General features: G+C 38.8%; 1 pseudogene; it reads right to left on the bottom strand.

Moving 5' to 3' along the window:
- The window catches only part of LOC103214253 (elongation factor 1-delta-like), a 111,298-nt pseudogene that overhangs the window by 75,941 nt on the left and 12,251 nt on the right, over positions 1 to 23,106 (bottom strand).

Below are 23,106 nucleotides of genomic sequence, written 5' to 3'. Positions count from 1 at the left end.
CTGGGATAGTTTTAAAACCTCCAGACTACAATATTGTGACCTTGGATATATCATTTAACCTTTTTGGGTTTTTAAAAAAGCATCATTTATTTTTAATTGTGGTAAAATATATGTAACATAAAATTACCATTTTAACGATTTTTAAGCATACAAGTCAGTGGCATTAAACACATTCACATTGTTGTGAAACATCACCACTCCTCATCCACAGAACTCTTTTCCTCTTGCAAAACTGAAACTCTGTACTCACTAAAAAATAATTCCCTATTCCTTCTCCTCCCAGCCCCTGATAACTACCATTCTACTTTCTGTCTTTATGAATTTGACTAGTGGAGGTATCTAATAAAAAAAAGAATTATATAGCAATGCCCTTTTGGCACTGGATTTTTTTTTTCCACTTAGTATAATGTTTCTAAGATTCATCCACATTGTAGCATACGTCAGAATTTCCTTTCCTTAAGGCTAAATAATGTTCCATTTTATGTACAGTCCACCTTTGTTTATCCATTCATCTGTCAGTGGAGACTTGATTTGCTTCCACCTTTTGGTTACTGTGACTAATGCTATTAACACGGGTGTACAACTATCTCTTCATGTCCTTGCTTTCACTTCTTTTGGGTACATACCCCGAGGTAGGACTGCTAGATCATATAGCAGTTCTAGCTTTAATTTTGTTTGTTTGTTTAAGATGGAATCTGGCTCTGTCGCCCAGGCTGGAGTACAGTGGCGCGATCTCAGCTCACTGCAAGCTCTGCCACCCAGGTTCATGCCATTCTCCTGCCTCAGCCTCCCGAGTAGCTGGGACTACAGGCGCCCGCCACCACGTACAGTTTATTTTTTGTATTTTTTAGTAGAGATGGGGTCACTATGTTAGCCAGGACAGTCTCGATCTCCTGACCTCATGATCCACCCATCACGGCCTCCCAAAGTACTGGGATTACAGGCGTCAGCCACTGCACCCAGCCTAGCTTTAATTTTTAAGGAACTGCCAACTGTATTTCCATAGTAGCTTGTACCATTTTACATTCCCAGCAGCAGTACACAAGGGTTCCAAATTCTCCGTATCTTTGCCAAACTACTTCTTTGAGTTTTATGTATCACCTACTCATCCATTCAAGTGCTGGAGATACAGTGTGGAATAAGACAGATTCTGCCTGCCTTCAAGAAGACTGCATCAGGGACTCTCAGCAATAGCTTTGGTGGGATGAGCGTTAAAAAACAGGGAAGAGGTGAAGTGAGCTACAGCAATGAAGTACTTTATCCCAGAGCTTTCCAGCTCTAGGTTCTATGGGCACAGGAAAGTGGCAAGGGCAATCACTGAGTTGATTCTAATGTGGAACCCATTCCCTAACTTTAAAAATACGTTCAAATACGTTGTATTTGTGAAAAAGGGATCCTTTATTATCCTTCACCAAACTCAATACAGCTTGTTAGATGAGTCAGAAACCCTTATATGGCTTAAAATTTGCTGGGAACAGAGGCCACAAACTGGCCACCCGAAGGCCAGCATGGTATCATGTTTACATTAGTTGCTAACATTTAAATATCAAGAAATTTACCATAGGACTCTGGATTTCTGGCTTCAGAAAATCTGGCAGCACTAGGGCTAAGGCAGGAGGAACTGGCTGGGCTGAGAGCAGCCCCGTGTATGTAGAAAGTGGCAGTTTGCTACTGGTCCCAGGTGACCTGTTTCAGCTGTTTTCTTGCCTGCTTGGCCCTGTGTCTTTGCTTCAGAGCTTTGAAGTCCAGCATGGTAATGGCCAGCACCTGTGCTACTGAGCATATGAAACATGGCTGAATTGAAATGTGTTGAATTGAAATGTGCTGTACATGTAAAATGCACACTGGATTTCGAAGATTTAGAATTTTTTGTTTGTTTGTTTTGTTTTTGAGATGAGGTATCATTCTGTCACCCAGGCTGGAATGAAGTGGTGGGATTTTGGCTAACTGCAACCTCTGTCTCCTGGGTTCAAGAGATTATCGTGCCTCAGCCTCCCAAGTAGCTGGGATTACAGGTGTGCACCACCACGTCTGGCTAATTTTTGTGTTATTTTTTTTTTTTTTAGCAGAGATGGGGTTTCACCACGTTGGCCAGGCTGCTCTTGAACTCCTGCCTTGGCCTCTCAAAGTGCTAGGATTACAAGCGTAAGCCACTGTGCCTGGCCAAAAAAAAAGGTTTTAATTCCATTAATAATTTGTTATATCAATTATAAATTAACATAATGTTTTACATATATTGCACTAAAGAAAATGTATTAAATAAATTTACCTGCTTCTTTTTACATTTTAATGTGTCTAGTGGAAAAATTAAAATTATATATATGGCTTACATTATAGTTTTATTAGGTAATGCCGCTTTAGGGCTTCTTCTAACATAGACCCTCTAGAATTTTCTCCCCATAAGAAATTATCATTTGAATTATGTCTTATTAATTTCTTATAATACATAACCACATACTTCATTTATTAAGCAAGAAAACAAGCTCAAGGGGGATATTGATCATTTAAATAAATTGCAGTTAACATGAAAACATCTGACATCATAGGCCTTATATTATCTTAAAACAAATTTATTCTTTTCTGGTGGATATACTAATATAACATACCTGAAAACACTGCTCTGAAACTTTACAACTCCAATATTTAACTCCTATTTTCATTTAATTAGTAATCTAAGGTACTTGTAAGTTACAGGTAAGTTTTTCCACATTTGTCTATGTCACTTAATGCACTTTAAAATGAAATCTAATCCATTCATATAAACCCTCTTCACAATTCTTTTCGCTAAAGGCTTAAAGGCTGCTAGCATAATGAGCATTTCATAGTGGCCATTAGTCTATGATTTTATTGGATACATTACCTTTTGAAAGTCTTCTAACTTAATTAAATAAGTGACTGACTATTAAAATTAATGTCCAGCAGGTATGAGACAAAGGACTCTAAGCCAAAAAAAAAACAAAGGAACCGTTCTAATTGGTCTTTTGGTGTGTGTGACAAAGACAACCACCTAAATTACTATTATTTTCTTAGTAAATGAGATGCATTAAAATTAAATGAGATTTTAATTTTAGATGTATAGAAGCCATAAATGTGTACGCTGAAACATATGCTTCCAGATGCCATTCAGTCAACACATAAGAGGTGGAGGAAATTAGGTGTTCAATTTAGGTATGACTGAAAAGGAAAACACAACTCTGAAGCAAAACTGTGTTGAAACTGCACTTTCCAGTTTGCATATTTACTGACATAATCCATCTGGCAACTGTACAGAGTTCTCACTCTTGTTTATCAATGTAACTATCTGAGAAATTCCTGGGTGGCTTCTAACTTCACTGGGACATGACAGAAGTTTGTCTTTGTCTCTTTTACTCTCACTCCTCTCTCTCTTACGGCCACCTGTTCTTTCTCTTATTCTATCCACCCCAACACCTCCAAGTTTCTTCCAATTTCACCTGTTTTTATAAAAAAAAATTGTATTATGATTCAAATAGCCTGATGTCACAAGTTCTAGGGCCATACATTATTGCAAAGAAGGATCACTCTATATAAGTCTGACTTTCAAGCAAGTAGATGTCAAAATAATAGATTTCCAGTGTGCATACCAAGGGCTCATTCCACTATCTGTGAAGCTGTCATTAGAGGTGTTTCCATCTTGATCATGTGACACAAAAGGGCATCCTCTATGAAACGGGTAAGGGGACAGATGAAATGATGGCACAAGGTTAATGAGGCCTAGCTCTGTTAGCAGAAATTTCATGCAGTAGTGAAAGAGAAAAAACAACCCATCAGCTTATTATAGGCCTGGGAAAGTCTTTGTTACTGTAAAACCCATGATTCTTCCAAGAGAAAACTGTATAATAAAAGTGATGTGGTAGGATATACATTGCTAACAAATCCCTAGACATCTTTTAAAATGTTTCCACTCTTCCATCACTTGAGCTACCTTTAGAGCTATGTCTAAAATACATATGCTAAAATCTAGTTATGCCAATATAGCTTCTTTCTCTAATTGCCTGCCCACTTCCATCCACTGACATTTCACAGGGGCACTTAGAACTCAGTGTATCTCATAGACTGAAGAAAGGCTTTAAATAAATCACAATTGGCCAGTCACGGTGGCTCATGCCTGTAATCCCAGCACTTTGGGAGGTCAAGGCGGGTGGATCACTTGAGGTCAGGAGTTTGAGACCAGCCTGACCAACACGGTGAAACGCTGTCTCTACTAAAAATACAACATTAGCTGGGCGTGGTGGTGCACGCCTGTAATCGCAGCTACTTGGGAGGCTGAGGCAGGAGAATCACTTGAACACAGGGGGCGGAAGTTGCAGCGAGCTGAGATCGTGCCATTGCACTCCAGTCTGGGCAACAAGAACAAAACTCCATCTCAAAAAAAAAAAAAAAAAAAAAAAAAAAAACATAACAGCAGTGATGAAATAGGCAAGATTGCCTTGCATATGGCAGGAACTATGCTGGGCTTTCCTGTGCATTTCAATAAAAACGTTTATGTCTCACTAAATAGGAGAAAGAAATATTTTACACACTTCTCAAAACCTAAAAGCTCACTAAATTCAGAGCTGAGAAGGAAACATGGCATGCCTTTATGAACTTACACATCAGGAGAGTCAACTATTTTCTGAAACATAAAGCTGGCAACACGAACACAAGAAAACCTTTGCTCTCACTTTTAAAAATAATGCATATTCCCAGCTGCTTCCTCCTACCTGACACTCAGTAAAAGATACTAAAAATTACTACCTAAAAGTATCTGATTTTCATTCGTGCCAGCACCAGCTCAATATCTGAGAGCATTTTCAGGATTTAGATTCAGAAGGAGCCTTTGCAGACAACATTATCAGGAAGTAGCTACTATTAAGTCTTGACTTTATTAATCCTTTTCTATAGTGAATACTGACTCTAAGATGTTCCATGAACACACAAAATTAAGTGCAGTAAAACAGCAATAACGAAACTAGTAGGAGATATGCATGAGTCGGAAAGAGTATACATTACTAGGATATGAATATTTCAAATGTATATACAGTCTCTGCCAGTCTAAGAAAGCCGTAGCATCCTGAAGTTCTTGAGATAACTGCTCTATTGCCCAGATTAGAATGACTGGTAAATACAGTAGTAAGCATATTGCTTGCAAAAATAATGTTTACATAGTGTCACTCAGGAAATGGGTTGAACAAAGGAATAAAAATGCCTAAGGAACTTAAGAGGGTTGGTACTCAAAAAAACACAGGACCCAAGTTCACATCCTCAATCCACTTCCTTAGATACATGACCTTGATTAGTGCCTTAAACCATAAGCCTCAGATTTCTTATTGGTAAAATACAGATAATATCATCTACCCTAGAGGCAACTTGTGAACATTAAGTTATATAACATACATCACGCCTAGCACTTACAGACACTCATTAAGTTGCTCATGTAAGCAAATCTATCTTGTCCATGCTATTTATTTCTTCTTTTATTATAAACATAGAAATTGGAAATTATGCTGAGAGCTCACATAAATAATCAACAACTCCAAACTGCATGAATTAATGAGATTTCTGCATTGATAATAATTGCAACAACCCAAAGGCTAATTATACTTATCTCAATCACTTAATATTTTTTCTTCTAATATATTTGCAGTCATGTTTGAAGGCAATGTTTAGAAATAACCCACTACATCTAGACTATGTATCTCCACTATCTTACCACTATGTACTATATACCATATCTTTAATTTGGAAGCAAACCTAGACTTTTTTGGTGAGCAGGGGCAGATTTAGAAACAGCTATGATAATATAAAAGATAAACCCTGATGCACATGAATATTGACATCTCAAAGCTTATGTTTCCACACAGGCACAGGGTTTTTCCTCATCAAAATAATCTCACTTCCATGATCTGAAAATTTCAGATTTACTTCTGAACACCTCAAATTTGAACCACAGGCTCCAATGGAAATTACATCTCAAAGTCAGAAATGTTAGAAATGCTAATAAAGTTAGAAATGTTACCCTCAGGACAGCAGCTTGGTCCTGGGTTTCTATGATATCTACCCCCTCACACGGTCTAAGGCTAAAACTTAATTTCACGTGAAAAAAAAAATCACTGGAAAAGCTTTCCATTGACTTTATTTTTTCAAGTAACTCTTAAAAAAGAAAAGCAAAAATGTATTTTAATAAATAAGCTCAGATATTATCTACCCAGAATTAGCTTTCATCTATATGCTAACATGAGCCTAGGGGCATTATTTACAACTTTACAATCATTTACAACTTCCATGTTGTACAGGAATGCACAGGAAAAGCAGGGAGACAATTTGAGAATTACTTCCAGACAACTGGGACATAGCTTTAAATATAAGTGTACATACCTATATGTGTATACACCCATCCATTCATAGCACACACACAAACACACACACACCATGCTCTCTCTATATATGTATTTTTTTAATGGATTAATTTATCTAGCTATCAAACTACTTATGATCTATTCTGTGTGTGTGTGTATGTGTGTGTATTTGATCCTTTCAAATACTGTACATATACACGATTAGGTCTCTTCATAAGCCAAGCATCGCATCGAGTTTCAGGGTTAGCTATTGCAACATCAGAATCCCAGATTCCTCTTCCACTCTGGTCCACACCCAAGGGTAATGCTAGTGCTCTTTATCTGACTTAGCTTCAAGTTTCCACTGTATCTCAATTCCATTTGTTATTCAATCTGCACTCAACTACATTTAAGCTAAAGTTATGAGTGTATTTGGAAATATGTTCAGCCATCAATCATGATACTTTGAAAACTGTATCTTAGCAATATCCATACTTTGTTTAGCATAAAGAGACCTCAATGCAAATTATCAAGCTATGAATTTGGATGCCTTTATTATATCTTAAACAACTGTTAAAATGTGTTTAAGAAAACATTTACCAAAAAAGCTTACAATAATAAATGGCTAGTGTCATGCAAATTTATCTCTAATGCTCTAGTATTAATTAGCCACACAACCTTTTCAATGTAGGGTATATGTGGCGTTTGTTGACATTTCACTTGAAGCCCAGATTTTTGTTTAATCCTTCGAACAGCAGATCAAGAGCTATGCTGTTCATTAAGTAATGACTGAAAACTATTTAAAAATAGGGTTGATTCCTAAAATAGGATTTTTCCATTTGACTGGCAACAAAAGGTCCCTGTAGATTTGCCTATACTGGCAAGGAAAAAACGAGTCTATTTTGGAGTTAATATTTCAAATGGGCTTTCGTTCTGCCAACACTCTGAATTTTCAAGTATGGTACTAAAGTAGAAATGTTTAAAACTCACACACCGATATATTTGTGGAGTAAAGATTAGAACTCCATAAATTGGTTACTATTTAATACATCTTAAGTTCCATTAATTCTATTAATGAAAGGCAAACCAGGCTAGGGGTCTCAAAACTGAACTAGAACTTACAAGCTCACATTCTTGCTCTATTAAGTAAAATGTGTATATAACATATACACATATATTTATAATACTCAACTTGGGCAGATAACTAATATTGCAAAATTGTTAATGCCCTGACATATGTCAGAGCATACTAATTAAACACAAAGACAAAAAAGTGCAAGAAATGTTTTAAACCTTTCATATCATCAATTAAGAATGTCACTTTCTCAAACTAATTTTCATAAAAGCCTCTTTTGAACCAATGGCTCTTCCTGATAACACTACTTTCTTCTCCTCCCCTTTAAGAGAAACCTGTGATATATTCTGTGATAATCATCATTTTCTTCTCTGGTACTTTACTGAATTTTTAAATATTTTTTAAAATTTAATTTACCTTTATGTTTCTTAATTAAAGTCAGAAGTTGGCTTCTTACGAACAATGCTAATTGCCTCTATTACACCTTTATCCTCATCAAACTATGGGTGGATTTTTTTAGCTCAGACTTCCCTCATTATGGAGTCTCTCTCCTGGAATTTTCTCAATGGCTCTGCCTGTAGCAGGATTTCCCACTCATCTTTCCAAGTGCATGTTCAAGGCCGGCCACTGATAAACGTAAACTCACTAGGAGGCTCATATTTCAGATCCTCAAGGAACCCACTGGTCTAAAGATCAAACAGAGTTGCAGAATCCACTCTAGTAGATTATTCTGTAAAGGAATCAACACGCAAAGTAAACAGAACCCAACACAAAACATCCTACCTGGAATGCAGACGGAGCATCCGTTTCAAAAATTTCTTGGGGAACTCCAGGTTGTAGGACTGCAGGGAACACTAAAAGATGTTCTGGACCCTCTGACTTCCCCTGTGAGTTTAGTGTAGACATAGCCTTAAGGACTTTGCTTCCTCTTGCTTGAGTGAATTTCAAAAAGTAAAACAAATTCCACTGTTTGTCTAACTGCCAAACACTAATTGCCTTTGTTTATCGATTACCTGTACTCAAATTATATCATCCACCGTGCGTTCCTAGGTCCTCGATTCTACTGTCCAACCCAGATCTCCTCATCCTGTGGAATCTTGTCTCTCTACTATCTCTGCAGCATCTTCTCTGAGGCAGCTCATCAGCAATTCAAATGTAACTTGACCAAGATTGTTGTCTGCAATTTACCAGGACTTTTCCCCAGTCTGCTCAGTCTTGTCGTCTGACTCTTGCCTTTCTGATTCTTGTCTTCCTCTAACATCACTCTAATTGATTTGCCTCTCCGGCCACAGAGCCTCAATTCTATTGAAGACACATTTCCATGCAAGGTTCTACAATATTCTTAAATAACTTCCCACTCTCCTGGAACCTATACAAAAGAGAGGGAACCTGCTTTTCGGATACCTTAGGGTGGCATTAAATACCCTAGGGATGCAAAGTCAAGGCAATTCTATGTGTAACTGGCAGGCTGAAATGTCTTTTCCATCCTTGGGTGTATCATACAAGTCACTGCCTAATTACCTTGAACAGGAGAAAGAACACCTGGCACTACAGTAGAAACAAGGCAATTTGTGTCTCATGTTTTACATTTGATGATTTATAAATACGACTGATGTTATCAAGTAATATTTACCGCACAATGTTTAAATCCCCTGGCACGCGTATTCCAAAGAAATGACACTCACAGAGGAGAGTGAACAGAGGGTTCCAAAACCCAGAAAGTAGCTCCAGCAGGAGCAAAGCAGGCAGAATACGCACAAATATGGACAGTATGGCCTTTAATAATCCAAATGTGCCTATTCGCATTGAAATTTAAATTATAGATAATATGGCATTCCTGGAAGGTTTTGAGAAAGACATGAAACAGGTTTTTCTGTGAACTTAGATCAGGTGTGGGTTGGTAATCTAAAACCAGAAGAGAAATAAGTTCATGTCTAACTGATGGAAACTTGATCCTTACTTCCTGAGTGGTGAATTCACTTCAAACTTGTCATGAGAACTGGGTTCACTTCATATTCTTCTATTCTTTATATCATTACGAAAATCTTTAAGTGTGGTAAGGGATCTTCAAATTCATTTATTGCAACCCTCTTGTTCTACAAGCATGAAAACACAAAAACACATCAGGCAACTCCCTCATCAAGACCACAAAGCTAGGCAGGAGCAGCAGCGAGCTTAGAATTCAGGGCTCCTGGGTGTCTGTCCAGCATTTCCTCTATCGCCAAGGCCTGTTTACGTTCTGGGAGCCACCCCATTTGTATCTCAGTTGTGACATTTCTGCCCTCTATTCCAGCTTCGAATTAACAAGGCCCTCTTCTTTGAATGTCTGTATCTGTGTCTATCTATCTATCTATCTATCTATCTATCTATTATCTATCTATCTGTCTGTCTGTCTGTCATTTTATTTTTAGATCTGGTACCTTTTCCAGACTTGTGAAAAAGGTGATTGGGCATATCCAGACACCTGGTATGGCTTGGACAGAGGCAATCGATTCCTTTATTGTTAAGTCTTGTATATGTGGAGGGCTCTAAAGGTTAGGATTTTGTTGTTGTTGTCCTCATTATCTATTTTTTGTTTCAGGCCACCTCCCTGAACTGTTTAAACCAGCCATTTTCTATAATCTGCATATATCCCTGCCACCCCATCTGGGGACTCCTACTTAGGATACAATTTGAGCAGATAATCTTCTTATCGCTTTGATCATATTTCACACAAAGTATTCTGGGTTGATTTAATCATCTTGGTTTCTTGATCCCAACCTGGAAATTTCTCTTCTGCATGGAGCTAACCCCCTTATTTTATTCACTCACTCCCCTTCCCCTTTGACAATATCATTACTGGGCTGAGGAGGGTCACTTAGAACAGGTTAACTTCCTATTTTTTATTCCCAGATGGAACTGCTGAGCTTCCAGTTTATCCATCTAATAAAACAGTTTCCACTTCGTTCAGTCACTTGAAGTTTTTACCATAATGCTTCCCTTTTTGCATTACACTATCTTTCTCACGTGCGTTAGTTTCAATGCTTTGCTTTTATTCCTCACTCATTAATCATCTCTCATTTGACTCAAAGCCATACTCCTTCCAAAAGCTTCTCTCCCTATTCCTTCCCATTGTTAACATTCTATGGTTATATTTGGATCAAGTTTCTGCTTTGCTGGTGACGTTGATCATTTCAGTACAAGTTTGCCTTTCACTTGCTTGCTTCAGCATCTCCTGCACATTTTAGATAAGATAAACGCACTCTCAATCTCAATAGTGAGGGAAATAACTTCTAAGCCATCCCTACAAGAGTAGACATGATATGAATATAGGTGTGCTGATGGCTAGAGCATGACCTCAGCTCAGACGGGACCTATGGTGCAGGACTGAGCTAGATGTGGTTATGTGAGCTTGCTGGTCTACCTTCCGCTGTCCCACGTTGGTGTGTAATACAGCCCTGGGTGCTATGTTCCACATGCAGTAGGTCCTTAGTTAATACATGCTGCTGCTTGTTGTGTCAATTATCTAGTAGGGGATCTCTAATAGTATCTCCCCAGCCCAAGCATAATTGACCACTCCCTCCTTTAAGCCACCACTGAAATATGTTTATGATTCCATTACTGTGCTCCTAACATTTGTAACCATATACATTTCCCCTATCCAACTAAGACAGCCTTGAGTATCTGATTCATATTTGGATTCCCATAGTTGGGGCTTATCAATTGTTACAGTTTGGATATTTCACCTTCCAAGCTTCATGCTGAAATTTGATCTCCAGTGTTGGAGGTGGGGCCTAAAAGGACGTTTTTGGGGCATGGGGTGGATCCCTCATGAATGGCTTGGTGCCATCCTCGTGGTTATGAATTCTTGCTCTGGCAGTTCACACAAGAGCTGGTTGTTTAAAAGAGCCTGGCACCTCCCTCTCCCTCTTGTCTCCTCTCTCACCATGTGATCTCTACATGTTGGCTCCCCTTCCACCATGAGTGGAAGCAGCCTGAGCTCCTCCCCAGAAGCAGATGCTGGAGCCATGATTCTTGCACAGCCTGTGAAACTATAAGTCAAATAAACCTCTTTGCTTTATAAATTGCCCAGCCTCAGGTATTTCTTTACAACAGCACAAGCGGACTGAGACACCAACTGATGAACGAATGAGACGTCTATTACTTTCCTGGAAAAGCTCCTTTACTCCTTACCCTGGGTCTCAATGCACAACTTACATTTGGTAATGTTAACTTTGTTCGTAAATACACAGTGTAAGAAATTACTGGGAAATCAGAATGGTCCAGGGCTTACATTTTCATGAGTGAAATACACCTAAGAGGATTTGTGCCACATATCCAATACAACTAGAGAATATTTGGAGCACTGCTCCAATAAGTGTAGCAGTTGTCCTGGGAAGGGGTGGAAAGGAAGTTTGTAAACTAAAGCAGTAACTCCTCTTTCTATCTCCAATAAGTAGGCCAATCAATTGTAGGCATACAATTGGCATATGGATCAGTACTGAGAGACGCACATCTGTCAACTAGAGTTCTGTGTTATCAGCTACACCTCTATCGCGATCCAGCCCTTCAACGGCTCCATTAAGACTGGCCTCTTAAAGAAAAGTGAGACTAGGGAAAGGAAGGGAAAGGGCAGGAATTAGGCTGCTTGGCTGAGGGAAAAATCCAAAATAAATGTCAACATCTGGACCTTATTTCAACTGATCAAATGGCATGTATTTAAGAAAAGCTAGTTTTCACCTCCACTGCCCATCTCAGCATACCTTCCTCCATATCACCAAATTGGCACTCAGCTTTTCCACATCACTGTCTTCTATTCATTTGTCTAGAAATCTGACTTGCCCACTGTACTTGTGAGATACTGGAGGTTGCCTTTTTATCCCTAGTCCAGTGTCTGATCTTGTGGGCTCTCAGGGAATGTTTCTTGAATGAATAAAGGCTGTGTAGGTGTCCTAATAATAGCAAACACTTAACAGTACTTCCTGTGGGCCAGACTTCATAAATACTAACTCATTTAATTCTCATTAACACAGATACTGCTGGCCGGGTACGGTGGCTCACGCCTGTAATCCCAGCACTTTGGGAGGCCGAGGTGGGTGGATCACGAGGTCAGGAGTTTGAGACCAGCCTGACCAACATGGTGAAATCCCATCTACTAAAAATACAAAAATTAGCCGGGCGTGGTACGGCGCGCCGTAATCCCAGCTACTCAGGAGGCTGAGGCAGAATTGCTTGAATCTGGGAGGCGGAGGTTGCAGTGAGCCGAGATTGTGGCACTGCACTCCAGCCTGAGCAACAGAGCGAGACTACGTCTCCAAAAAAAAAAAAAAAAAAAAAAAGATACTGCTCTGTCTCCCATTTTATGAATGAGGAAACTGAGGCATAGACAGGCTAAGTAACCAGCTCCAGCTCATATAACCTAAGCAGTCTGGCTCCAAAGTGTGTGTTCCTATGTTTCCTCTCTGTTTCAAATATTTTAAGTAAAATGTTCCCACCACCCCAAAAAAGGAAATAAATGTTCCACTATGGAAGGTAAAGAAAACTATACAAATACTAAAAGTAACAGGGCTTTTAGAATTTCTATGACAATCTACGGAAACAAATATTGTTGGCAGCCTTGAAACAGCCCAGGTGTTTCTCTAGTGCTTGGAAGAACCTGTAGATTTATTTTGTTTCTGCCTTTTTATTAGATTTCATTTTTTCTTTTTAGTGTGAGGACTCTAAATTTTGAAATATGATTTTAAGTGTTTACATATTTAAATTATTTGCATTCGCATCATGGATTTGTATATACCTTAACAGTTCTGTGAAAACATAGTAACAAATATAGCTTTGAAATATTTCAGAATACTTGAACCTAGTGTGAAATTTCAAACAGTTTATGCTTAATGTCATTTTTTTTAGAGGACTATATAAGCACATTCATTTTGTCTGATTACAGCAACTTTAAATCAATGCATTGTTCCCCTAGGGTCACTATTTCTCCTAAGCATAAAGAAATACACAATCTCTTGTATCACTGTATCTAAAATGTATTTGGAAATATATTATCTTTACATATTTCAAAAAATATTCAATAAAGTAATGCATTCAAACTTAAAGAAGTTTCAGAAGATTCATGGTAAGAAATATATATTATTATAATTCAGTATATATATTTATTTGTGCATATTTATTTTTTGCAAAATATTTAACCTCATAACACACAACGCACTTTAATATTTTTACTATATTCTATCTACTTTTTAAAAAAATAGTTGGGCGGTAGCTCATGTCTGTAATCCTAGCACTTTGGGAGGCCAAGGCTGAGGCTGAGATCATTTGAGATCAGGAATTTGAGACCAGCCTAGCCAAGATGGTGAAACCTCATCTCTACTAAAAATACAAAAATTAGCCAGGCATGGTGGCGGGTGCATGTAATCCCAGCTACTTGGGGGGCTGAGCCAGGAGAATCACGTGAACCTGAGAGACAGAGGTTGCAGTGAGCTGAAATGGTGTCACTGCACTCTAGCCTGAGTGACAGAGTGAGACTGGGTCTCAAAAAACTAAAAAGCAAAGTTGGCCTTGACTCATTAAATTGATTTTCTGAACCACTGATGAGTTATTAACGGTCACGATCTGTAGTTTTTCAAGACTGAAGAGACAGACTCCACATTTTCTGTCTTTGATCCTGGAAATGCTGGGTTACTCTCTTACTAGTGGCTCACCACTGGTTATAAGGAAGATCAGCTGTGGCCTCAGGCAGCCAAAAGAGGTACCACATCAGTGTGGGATACACTGACTCCATTTTCTAGGGACAATGACCTCTTGATTAATTACTCTGCAAATTACTCATTAAAACTTGGCTTTGCAGAGTTAGTCCTTGGTCCAGTTATTGCTGCCAGATTTCCTGTTTACACTGAACTCAGTATGCTAGGGTATTGTCCCCGCTGAAAAGTACTTTGGACAAGGAAAAAAGGTGAAGCCAACCAAGAAACAGATTCCTAGCATCATTTCCTGGTGAGCTTCAGCAGAGAATTCATGAACAGCAGGTGAAGTCTGGAAGCCTGCTGCAAATGCTAAAGTGACCAGCATCATTTTATATTAAATGGTCCAGAAAGTTAACACAGTGTGATTAGTCCACGCTGATTTCTCCTGGCAGGCTCTGACAGTGCAACCCAATGGTCACTTGAGAGCTCTCTCAGAGAGGTGTTAAGATGAACATTTTCTAGACTCCTAAACTAGGAGGCAGAGGTAAAGCACAGTTGAGTGTGCACTGATGTATATTTTCTCCTTGCATAACCGTATCTTTCCCCCAAATCATATGGATATGGATGCCTGCTTCAATTAAATTAGCTACTACAGGTCCATTCATGTTCTTTATTTTAGAGTTAAGAAAAGCTGCAATCAGCAAGATATTTTTCTTGGAGGGGGAAGCATGACATGCAAATGAGTTAGTTTCTCTCTCTCTCTCTCTCTGTCTGTCTCTCTCTCTCCTACCTACACCACTCCCAGGAGGATTACAGACCAACCTTTTTCTCATATAGTTTTTTTGTAAAGAGGCCACCCATTTAGATACTGGCCACTCGGCTTCACCTAAGATGAAGTGCAGTTTCTCATCTGACGCCAAATAGCATTTTGCAAACCACCACAAGGTCCAGTACACAATTTAGGGTGGTTTGGGGATGTCTACCCTGGGGTCACACACTTCAGCCATTAAAACCATGAATCAACATTAAGAGGTACCAAACTCTGGTCTTGGAGTCTTATCAACATGTATGTAACCAACCAGGGAAATTCTATGCTACCCAAGAGAGCTGTAGAGCTTAATTTTCTTTATGTCTAACAAAATCAGCCCCGCTTGATTCCATTCCTAAGAACAAGAAAACAACTTTGAACCTTGTGCAATTGACCGCTTAATTTTATATAGCGTTCTTTGCTCATTGTTTTTTCCATGTTCACCCTCTGTCTTCAACAGCCTTGATCAAGGGCTGGTGTTCTGTCTTGAATTTTTCTTGTGTCATTTCCTACTACCCTTTATTATGCCCCCCTTAGGCAAGAATATACACCTGACTCCTAGACCCTGACCAGCTGATTTCTGGGCCTACATAGTATATGCTAGTGGAGAAGTAAGTGGACTCTAGGATGGAGGCATGTTCGAAGAGTAGGGCCTTGTGGTCTAAGGAAATTGACACTCTTCTAGAATTACACATCAAACAACTAATAAAAGTTGTCTTTGATCCATTAGAAAGTCTTACAAAGCACTGTCTGTAATACTGTAATATCAAGTTCAAGAGAATATTAATAAAGATTATTTGTAAGAGACTATCAGGCTATGGGATTTTAAAAATATTTTTAGTAAAATACGTTTAGTAAACAGTATTTTTTGCAGCAGTTAATTTGTAAACACCTTAGGACACATGTTGGTCTAAGCATAAAACCTTTACAGCTTTACAGCACTATAAGGTTTTGTAATTCTCATTTTGAGACACATTTTCATGCACAGGAAATCACACTGAGTATCCTCCCTTCAGATATCTTCAGATAGTATCTTCAGATATCTTCCCTTCAGACAAGTAGAAGTATTTACTTATCATACTGGTAGAAAATATAACACATTTCTATGGGCTAAAAAGTTACTACATAAGCACTACAGGAAAACCTTTCCTCTGTCTTATGTCCCAAAACACAATTAACTAGTACAAACGTAGAATATTTCCCAAATGAAAAAATTCTATATATCATTTATTTTTCTGATACTCATGCTTAAATACATTTTCTTCATTTAGCAAGAAAGAAGACAATAAGCCAAACAAATATAGCAAATATAGAAGTAGAGAAAATAAGCCCCACACTTTTTCTAGTACCTGGATTTGAATATTATATTTCTAATTATAGAATCATAGGCAGGGCTGTTTAGTCTGGAATGAAACATTAGTGAGAAGAGATCATTTCCTGGGTAAAGTTGAGTCGATCATTTCTTAAAGTATCATTAATCTTTTTTTTTTTCCTATCAGGACATAAAATGTGCATGACTTTTAGTTTAATGATGCAAGTTTCCAGGTAATCAAATTAGAAATGCAGAAACACAATACATGACCCAGTGTTGACAAGCCAGCCACAGCCTAGCTGATTACAGCATCTTCCTTGTGTAATTTTCGGAATCGTTAGGATGCTACTTAAACATACACACACACACACACACACACACATACACACACAATCATTCTCTGCAGTTCAATTCCCCCTTGCTGCAGATCTCATTAAGACAGTATAATCTAAAGCCACACATGATGAAATTATCACACCCATCAGTAGAGCAGACAGAGTGGTGCTAACTGCTTTTCCCTGGCTAACAATAATGATGGCAGAGCATTCACGTCACTCTTGCTCTGGGTATAGTTCTTGCTGACCTATTGATTTTTCACTTCATCTGAATGGCTTATCTAAATTCCCCACGTTCCACCTGGATCAGCTAAGTGGCACTCACTTTCAAACCCAGAGCCTCATGGTTTTCTACTCAGCCCCCAAAAAGAAGAGGAGGCCTGCCCTTCCAAAGGAAGCTGGGGCTTGGCAATGAGTCCACCAGGGAAGCTGGCTTCTCCAACGTGTTAGAGACATTTTCAATCAGACGTTTAAATGAATGTCTCTGCATATGGAGTGATATGTAGGAAGAGTTTTTACTCCAGAACAAACTGTGATGGATTGAACTGCTGTATCGTTGGGATCTATGTTTTTGATTTCAACTTTTTCTGAACGACAATTGTTTTAAAACACTCAGACCCAAGGCACTTTAAAGCATTCATGAGAGTTCAGAGATAACTTAAAAATAAGAAAGCCTCACGCCTGTAATCCCAGCACTTTGGGAGGCCGAGGTGGGCTGATCGCGAGGTCAGGAGTTCGAGACCAGCCTGGCCAATATGCTGAAACCCCATCTCTACTAAAAATACAAAAATTAGCAGGGCATGGTGGTGGGCACCTGCAATCCCAGCTACTCGGGAGGCTGAGGCAGAAGAATCGCTTGAACCGGGGAGGCGGAGGTTGCAGTGAGCCGAGATTGTGCCACTGCACTCTAGCCTGGGTGACAGAGCAAGACTCTAACTCAAACAAACAAACAAAATTTTATATATATATATAAAAAAGCCAAGGCCTCCATTCTCCTTTTTCCATCACTATCCCAGGCTGAGTAACCAAATTACCTCAGATTAGAGATAACTAAATTGGTTATTTTTATAACAAGGGCCTACTACGTGTTAGGCATAGCTCTGGGCAGTTTACCTACTCTCTCATTTTCCCCTTCCAACAAACCTTGAAGTAGGCATTATAATCTCCATTTTTCAGATGAGAAAACAAAGCACCTACTATGTGTCAGGTCCAGGTCAAGCGCTGGGGTTGAGATTAGTGATCAAGCATAGGAGCAAAGGCCTGGACTTGTCCGACTCCCGTTCTACTGCTCATCAGTGTGATTTCTTCCTTCTTCACTGCTGTACATCTGACCTCATCAATGCAGGGGCCACACACTCTAGAGAAGGATAAGCAATCAGAAACGAGTCTGGGTTTGTCTACAGCGCCACATCCATACTGCTCAACTGCCTTCCACGTCAGCCTCAAATCAAGTGCCCATGCTGGTGGCCACCATGTGGAGGGTCTGTCTATCCTCACTCACTCTTAAAGTCACGTCTAATTGGGCAGATACATATTTTTTTCATTTCTCCTAATGCTATCCCTCCCCCTCCCCCACCCCATGACAGGCCCCGGTGTGTGATGTTCCCCATCCTGTGTCCAAGTGTTCTCATTGTTCAATTCCCACCTATGAGTGAGAACACGCGGTGTTTGGTTTTCTATCCTTGCGATAGTTTGCTCAGAATGATGGTTTCCAGCTGCATCCATGTCCCTACAAAGGACATGAACTCATCCTTTTTTATGGCTGCATAGTATTCCATGGTGTATATGTGCCACATTTTCTTAATCTAGTCTATCATTGATGGACATTTGGGTTGGTTCCAACTCTTTGCTATTGTGAATAGTGCCACAATAAACATACGTGTGCATGTGTCTTTATAGCAGTATGATTTATAATCCTTTGGGTATATACCCAGTAATGGGATTGCTGGGTCAAATGGTGTTTCTAGTTCTAGATCCTTGAGGAATCGCCACACTGTCTTCCACAATGGTTGAACTAGTTTACACTCCCACCAACAATGTAAAAGCGTTCCTGTTTCTCCACATCCTCTCCAGCACCTGTTGTTTCCCGACTTTTTAATGATCACCATTCTAACTGGTATGAGATGGTATCTCATTGTGGTTTTGATTTGCATTTCTCAGGCAGAGATTTTTACACAGCAATCCCCAGGGATTCTCCCTCGTGAAGTGAGGGAAGTGTGTAGAAGTGTTATTTTGATAAACACCAGGGAAAATGAACTTACAAACTATTGGATAATATATAATCAAATGGAATGATAGTCAAATAGGAAAACAAAAATAATGTTCTATGAGCAAACCCAGAAAGGAATGGGATGATTTCTAATTATCTTGTGCACTTGGTTAGCAGAGAAAAGCAAATAAAGATTTCTGTCTAGAATGGCTTGAGGACCTAAATCACCTGGTTTAAACATGCAGAAGAAGAGTTTTGTCGAACAACAGCCATAGCTCCAGATGACTGGCATTCATAGAGGAAAAAAAAAATGCCAAAAGGCTACGAATAATTCTAGTCTGGCACTGAAAAAAGAAAAAAAAATTAAATGCTGCTCTAGGACAAGAGAGGAAGCTGGTGTAGTAACCAGACTTTTCTACAAAACTGAAACGTGTTCACCTAATCAAATGGCTCCTAATTAGCTATTTATAGCCACTGCCACCACAGCTATATAGAAGTTTTGAACAAGAAAACTATAGATGTTTGTCACAAGCAAAAATGGATCTGCTTGCAACACTCAAATAAATATTGTAAAAGATGGAATAAAATATGGACATATTGTCTCCGTTCCATGAAAAAATTTTTTTCAGATTGCTAAGCATGTACTAAGAAAGATTATTTCTGTGGAGACACACACACACACACACACACACCCACACACCAAGTCTTTAAGTCTTTAGAACATGGCCAGGTCCTTGTATCTGAGAGACACATAACTCTAAATATACCTAAATTTCTCTCTAGTGACTGAAAAGTTACATTTACATTTGGAGTGATGTGAGCTCTTCAAAAGTCCCATTTTATTTCCCTTTAGGCTCTTACTAATTGCATTATTTTGTCACTCATGTTATTTACAATATACATTATACATCAAGCTGAGATTTGTCACAAAGTACAATTAATAGACTGACTTCAAGTAGAGTTGTATAATGGACTTTGCACATATAGTTGCTAAAGGGTTCAAAACTAAACATTGTAAGGTGTATTTCAGAAACTTACCAATTTCATTGTAATGGACTAAAGCTATTTTTTAACCTAAGCCCATTTTAAGAGGAATTAAAACCAGTAAGTGCCATTGCCCTAAATTAAAAGTCAATATTAACTCCTTTATTAATAAAAGTATGGCATTCTTAAAGTGCTCTTTATAGCATAAGAGAGGTATGGAGCCACCCAGGTAACTACAGGAAATAGCTGTATATTAAATGATATTGTGGCAGGTATGAAAAGTAACCGTGACAATTTGTGGAGTTAAAAGTTTCACAGAAATTGGAGAGAATAAGAAAGCAAGCACAAACATCTGGGGTAACTGAGGTTAATGGACAAATAGTTCCACATACACAGGTTTACAGCCCTGGAGGGCACATCACCGTGTTCACACAGATGGCCCAAACCATCCAGAAAAGAGAAAGTTCCTAGCAGCCCTCTCTGCTTCAGAAGACAGAGGAGTGTGTCTTCATTTTAGAAAGATTACCAACAAAGTGAGAGCTTAAACAATCTGAAAAACTAACCTATTGGGAATATGTTCGCTTCCCTACAACAGAGGATAAATGAGGCTTTGTTGTACTTGTGAAGTGCTACATGGCAGACTAAAAAAGATGTGGTTATGTCTTTTTTGTTGTTGTTGTTAAGAAAAGGAAGCATAAACCCTACAAACAATACACTAAACTATTGCTAACGCCAAAGAAAGCGCTGTGTTTGTAAACAGAAGAATCTATTTGGCATTTAAGCAGTAATGGTTCAGGATCATCTGCAGGATAATTAAATTAACATCAGTCATTCATCACTTCCTTTGGCATTGGTGGTTAATCCTCAATGAAGACTTTCCTTTCAGTGAAGCATACCCACTTATTTAACGTGTGTTCAAGTAAAATAGAGACCACCTTGCAAAGTTTTAAAAATAAGTAAATCCACCTACAAAAATTCAGAAACTTTACTCAAGTTCACAGATGAAACTCATGAGCAGAACTGACAGGTCCACAGGTTGGCAGAAGGAAATTCAGCCAACAAAATAGATAGTGTAAAATAAACTCACTTAGACTCTCCCTTCCCAACTTAGGTTGAGCTTTCACTGTAATACTGTATTAAGACCAATATAAAACTTTCAAAAGTAAAAATTGTATACATTTCTTTTCCCCATATGTATATTGGGTCAATTCATCACAGACAGCATGTGATGCAATAAAGGACAGTCCCTGAGCTCTCAAAACCTACCTGCATATGGAACAGGACTTATCACTTGATTTCCTATTGATTTACATTATTTCAGACCAGTCATTTTCACAAAGGAGATACTCTATGTCATTCAAGCATACATTCTTTTCACAGACCAGTATCAATGCTCTTGAGGAACTTATATTCTCAGTGAAAAACAAAATAAATGTAATCAATTCTCACTGCACTTACGATCTGAAAGAACATGTATTTTTTGAATGACTGTGTTTGTCAGGTGTATTTTAGAATTTCAGAATAAATAAGGTGTATTTGGAACTATGGCTGTTGAGAATTATAGCCAAAGTTGTTGGAATATTTGCCCACTGGAGACAAAATAATAAAGATCTGTTCACAAAAATTAGATGGCAGCACAATTCAACCATTTGTTAGGCAATTTGGTGTCATCCAACAGCCTTCAGACCATGCTGGGAGTGGGCAGAATCACTGTCCATGCTGTTTGGCCTCACCATAGCAGCCTCCCTCTAATTTTATAGTTTCTAAGATTCACTTGGTTCTAAAGACATGAAAAAGTTTGGGTTTAAAATGTTTTCTCTCTCGTGGTATCTAAACTTCGGAGCTGGGGACGCTGCCTGAAATTTCCATCTTTCCAGGAGCAAACTGAATCACAGTCAGCAAAGAAGCGATTTTAAAGTGGATAAAATCTAGAATCGCGGTTCTTAAACACTTTTTATTCATGGATTCCTTTGAGAATCTGATGAAAGATATAGACTGTCTTCAGAAGAAAGAAAAGAAGGATGGGAGGGAGGAAGGGAAAGCAGAGAAAAGAAAAGAAAAGAAAAGAAAAAAGCACACACTTTTTGCCTATTTTTTACAAAGATTTCAAGGGAAAAATCACTGATGTCCTAAATCTAAACCAGACCCAGATAAAATCAATGGTACTGTGGCCATTTTCCCCAAGCTCTTATTGGCTTTGAATTGTGTTTCTTGTTTTCTAGTCCAGGGTCCAGCTGGCGTCGCTCCTTTGCTGGGTCAGTGGGCCCGGGACCCTTCGCTGGGTGGAAGACAGAAGGAGGACACAGATTCTGGGCTCCTGCTCTTTCTGCCTGCTAATCAACAGTCTTCAGCACTCAACCCTGGCTGAAAGCTCAGGAGGCTGTGCCAGCTTTGACTGTCTTCTACTAAATGAGGGTAATTCACATATAATTTCTTTTCAACACTTCCAGTGTTCCTTCCCAGTGCTAAGGACATAATCCAACAAGAAATCAAGTTTCACAGTTTTAGTAAAAAAAAAAAAAACAATTAAAAGTGCATATTATAATGCATTTGTGTCCAACTGACATTTCTGACAAATACTTCAACTGTTTAACAAACACTGATGAGGAACTGAAAACACCAACAAGGCGCTCATCCAATTTGCACTAGCCTGTAAGTGCTGGCAAGCATCAGTGTCTGCTAAGGCTTTTAATGTTATTGATAGCTTATTCAAATAGGCTGCAGCGGTCCCCCAGGGCCCGAATCACCACTACCTCTGAGGAATAAATCACTTATAAAGCAAAGACAGACAGAACACGGTCAGCAGTGAGTGCTTTGCAATGCCTAAATCAAAATGGCCCTTCTATGATGTATCTATGATGTAACCAGAGGGCAGTAACCCTTTCTTACAGTTACAACCCAATTAGCTGCATGAGAGCCTTGAAAAACACAGAATGACTTCCTTTAAGGAAAAACACAGTGCTATTTTAGGAAACTTGAACAGTGTGATGGCCACAGAAAATACCATGATTTTAAGGTTTGTTCTTTCAGATACATCCTATGGGCTCACTGAGAGGACAAAAATGTCAGGGCAATAAAAAAGGCATAGTAAAAAAGTAAAGAAAGGTGGAGAACAGAAATTGAAGCACTGAAAGAAGATTGGATCTGGCAACTGAGACTTTATGTTGGGGGAGGAAGAAACAGGTGGAGAGAGGTCTAAAGAGGTGATGTGGCAGCTCCTCGCTGGCCGGGGTGGAAAGGAGACTGGACTGCCACAGATATAGGTGACTACTAATGGGTTCAAGGCTCCATGCTCCACAGTGGGGAAGGTAAGAGAATGAAAACATTTGAGGCTAGAGAATGATGACTTTGGTTTTTAAATGTGTATACATATACTATAT

The sequence above is a fragment of the Chlorocebus sabaeus genome, chromosome 3 (assembly GCF_047675955.1).
Source record: "Chlorocebus sabaeus isolate Y175 chromosome 3, mChlSab1.0.hap1, whole genome shotgun sequence".
Taxonomy (NCBI): Eukaryota; Metazoa; Chordata; class Mammalia; order Primates; family Cercopithecidae; genus Chlorocebus; species Chlorocebus sabaeus.
The sequence above is the reverse complement of the archived record's forward strand: the minus strand, read 5'-3'. Positions and strand labels throughout refer to the sequence as shown.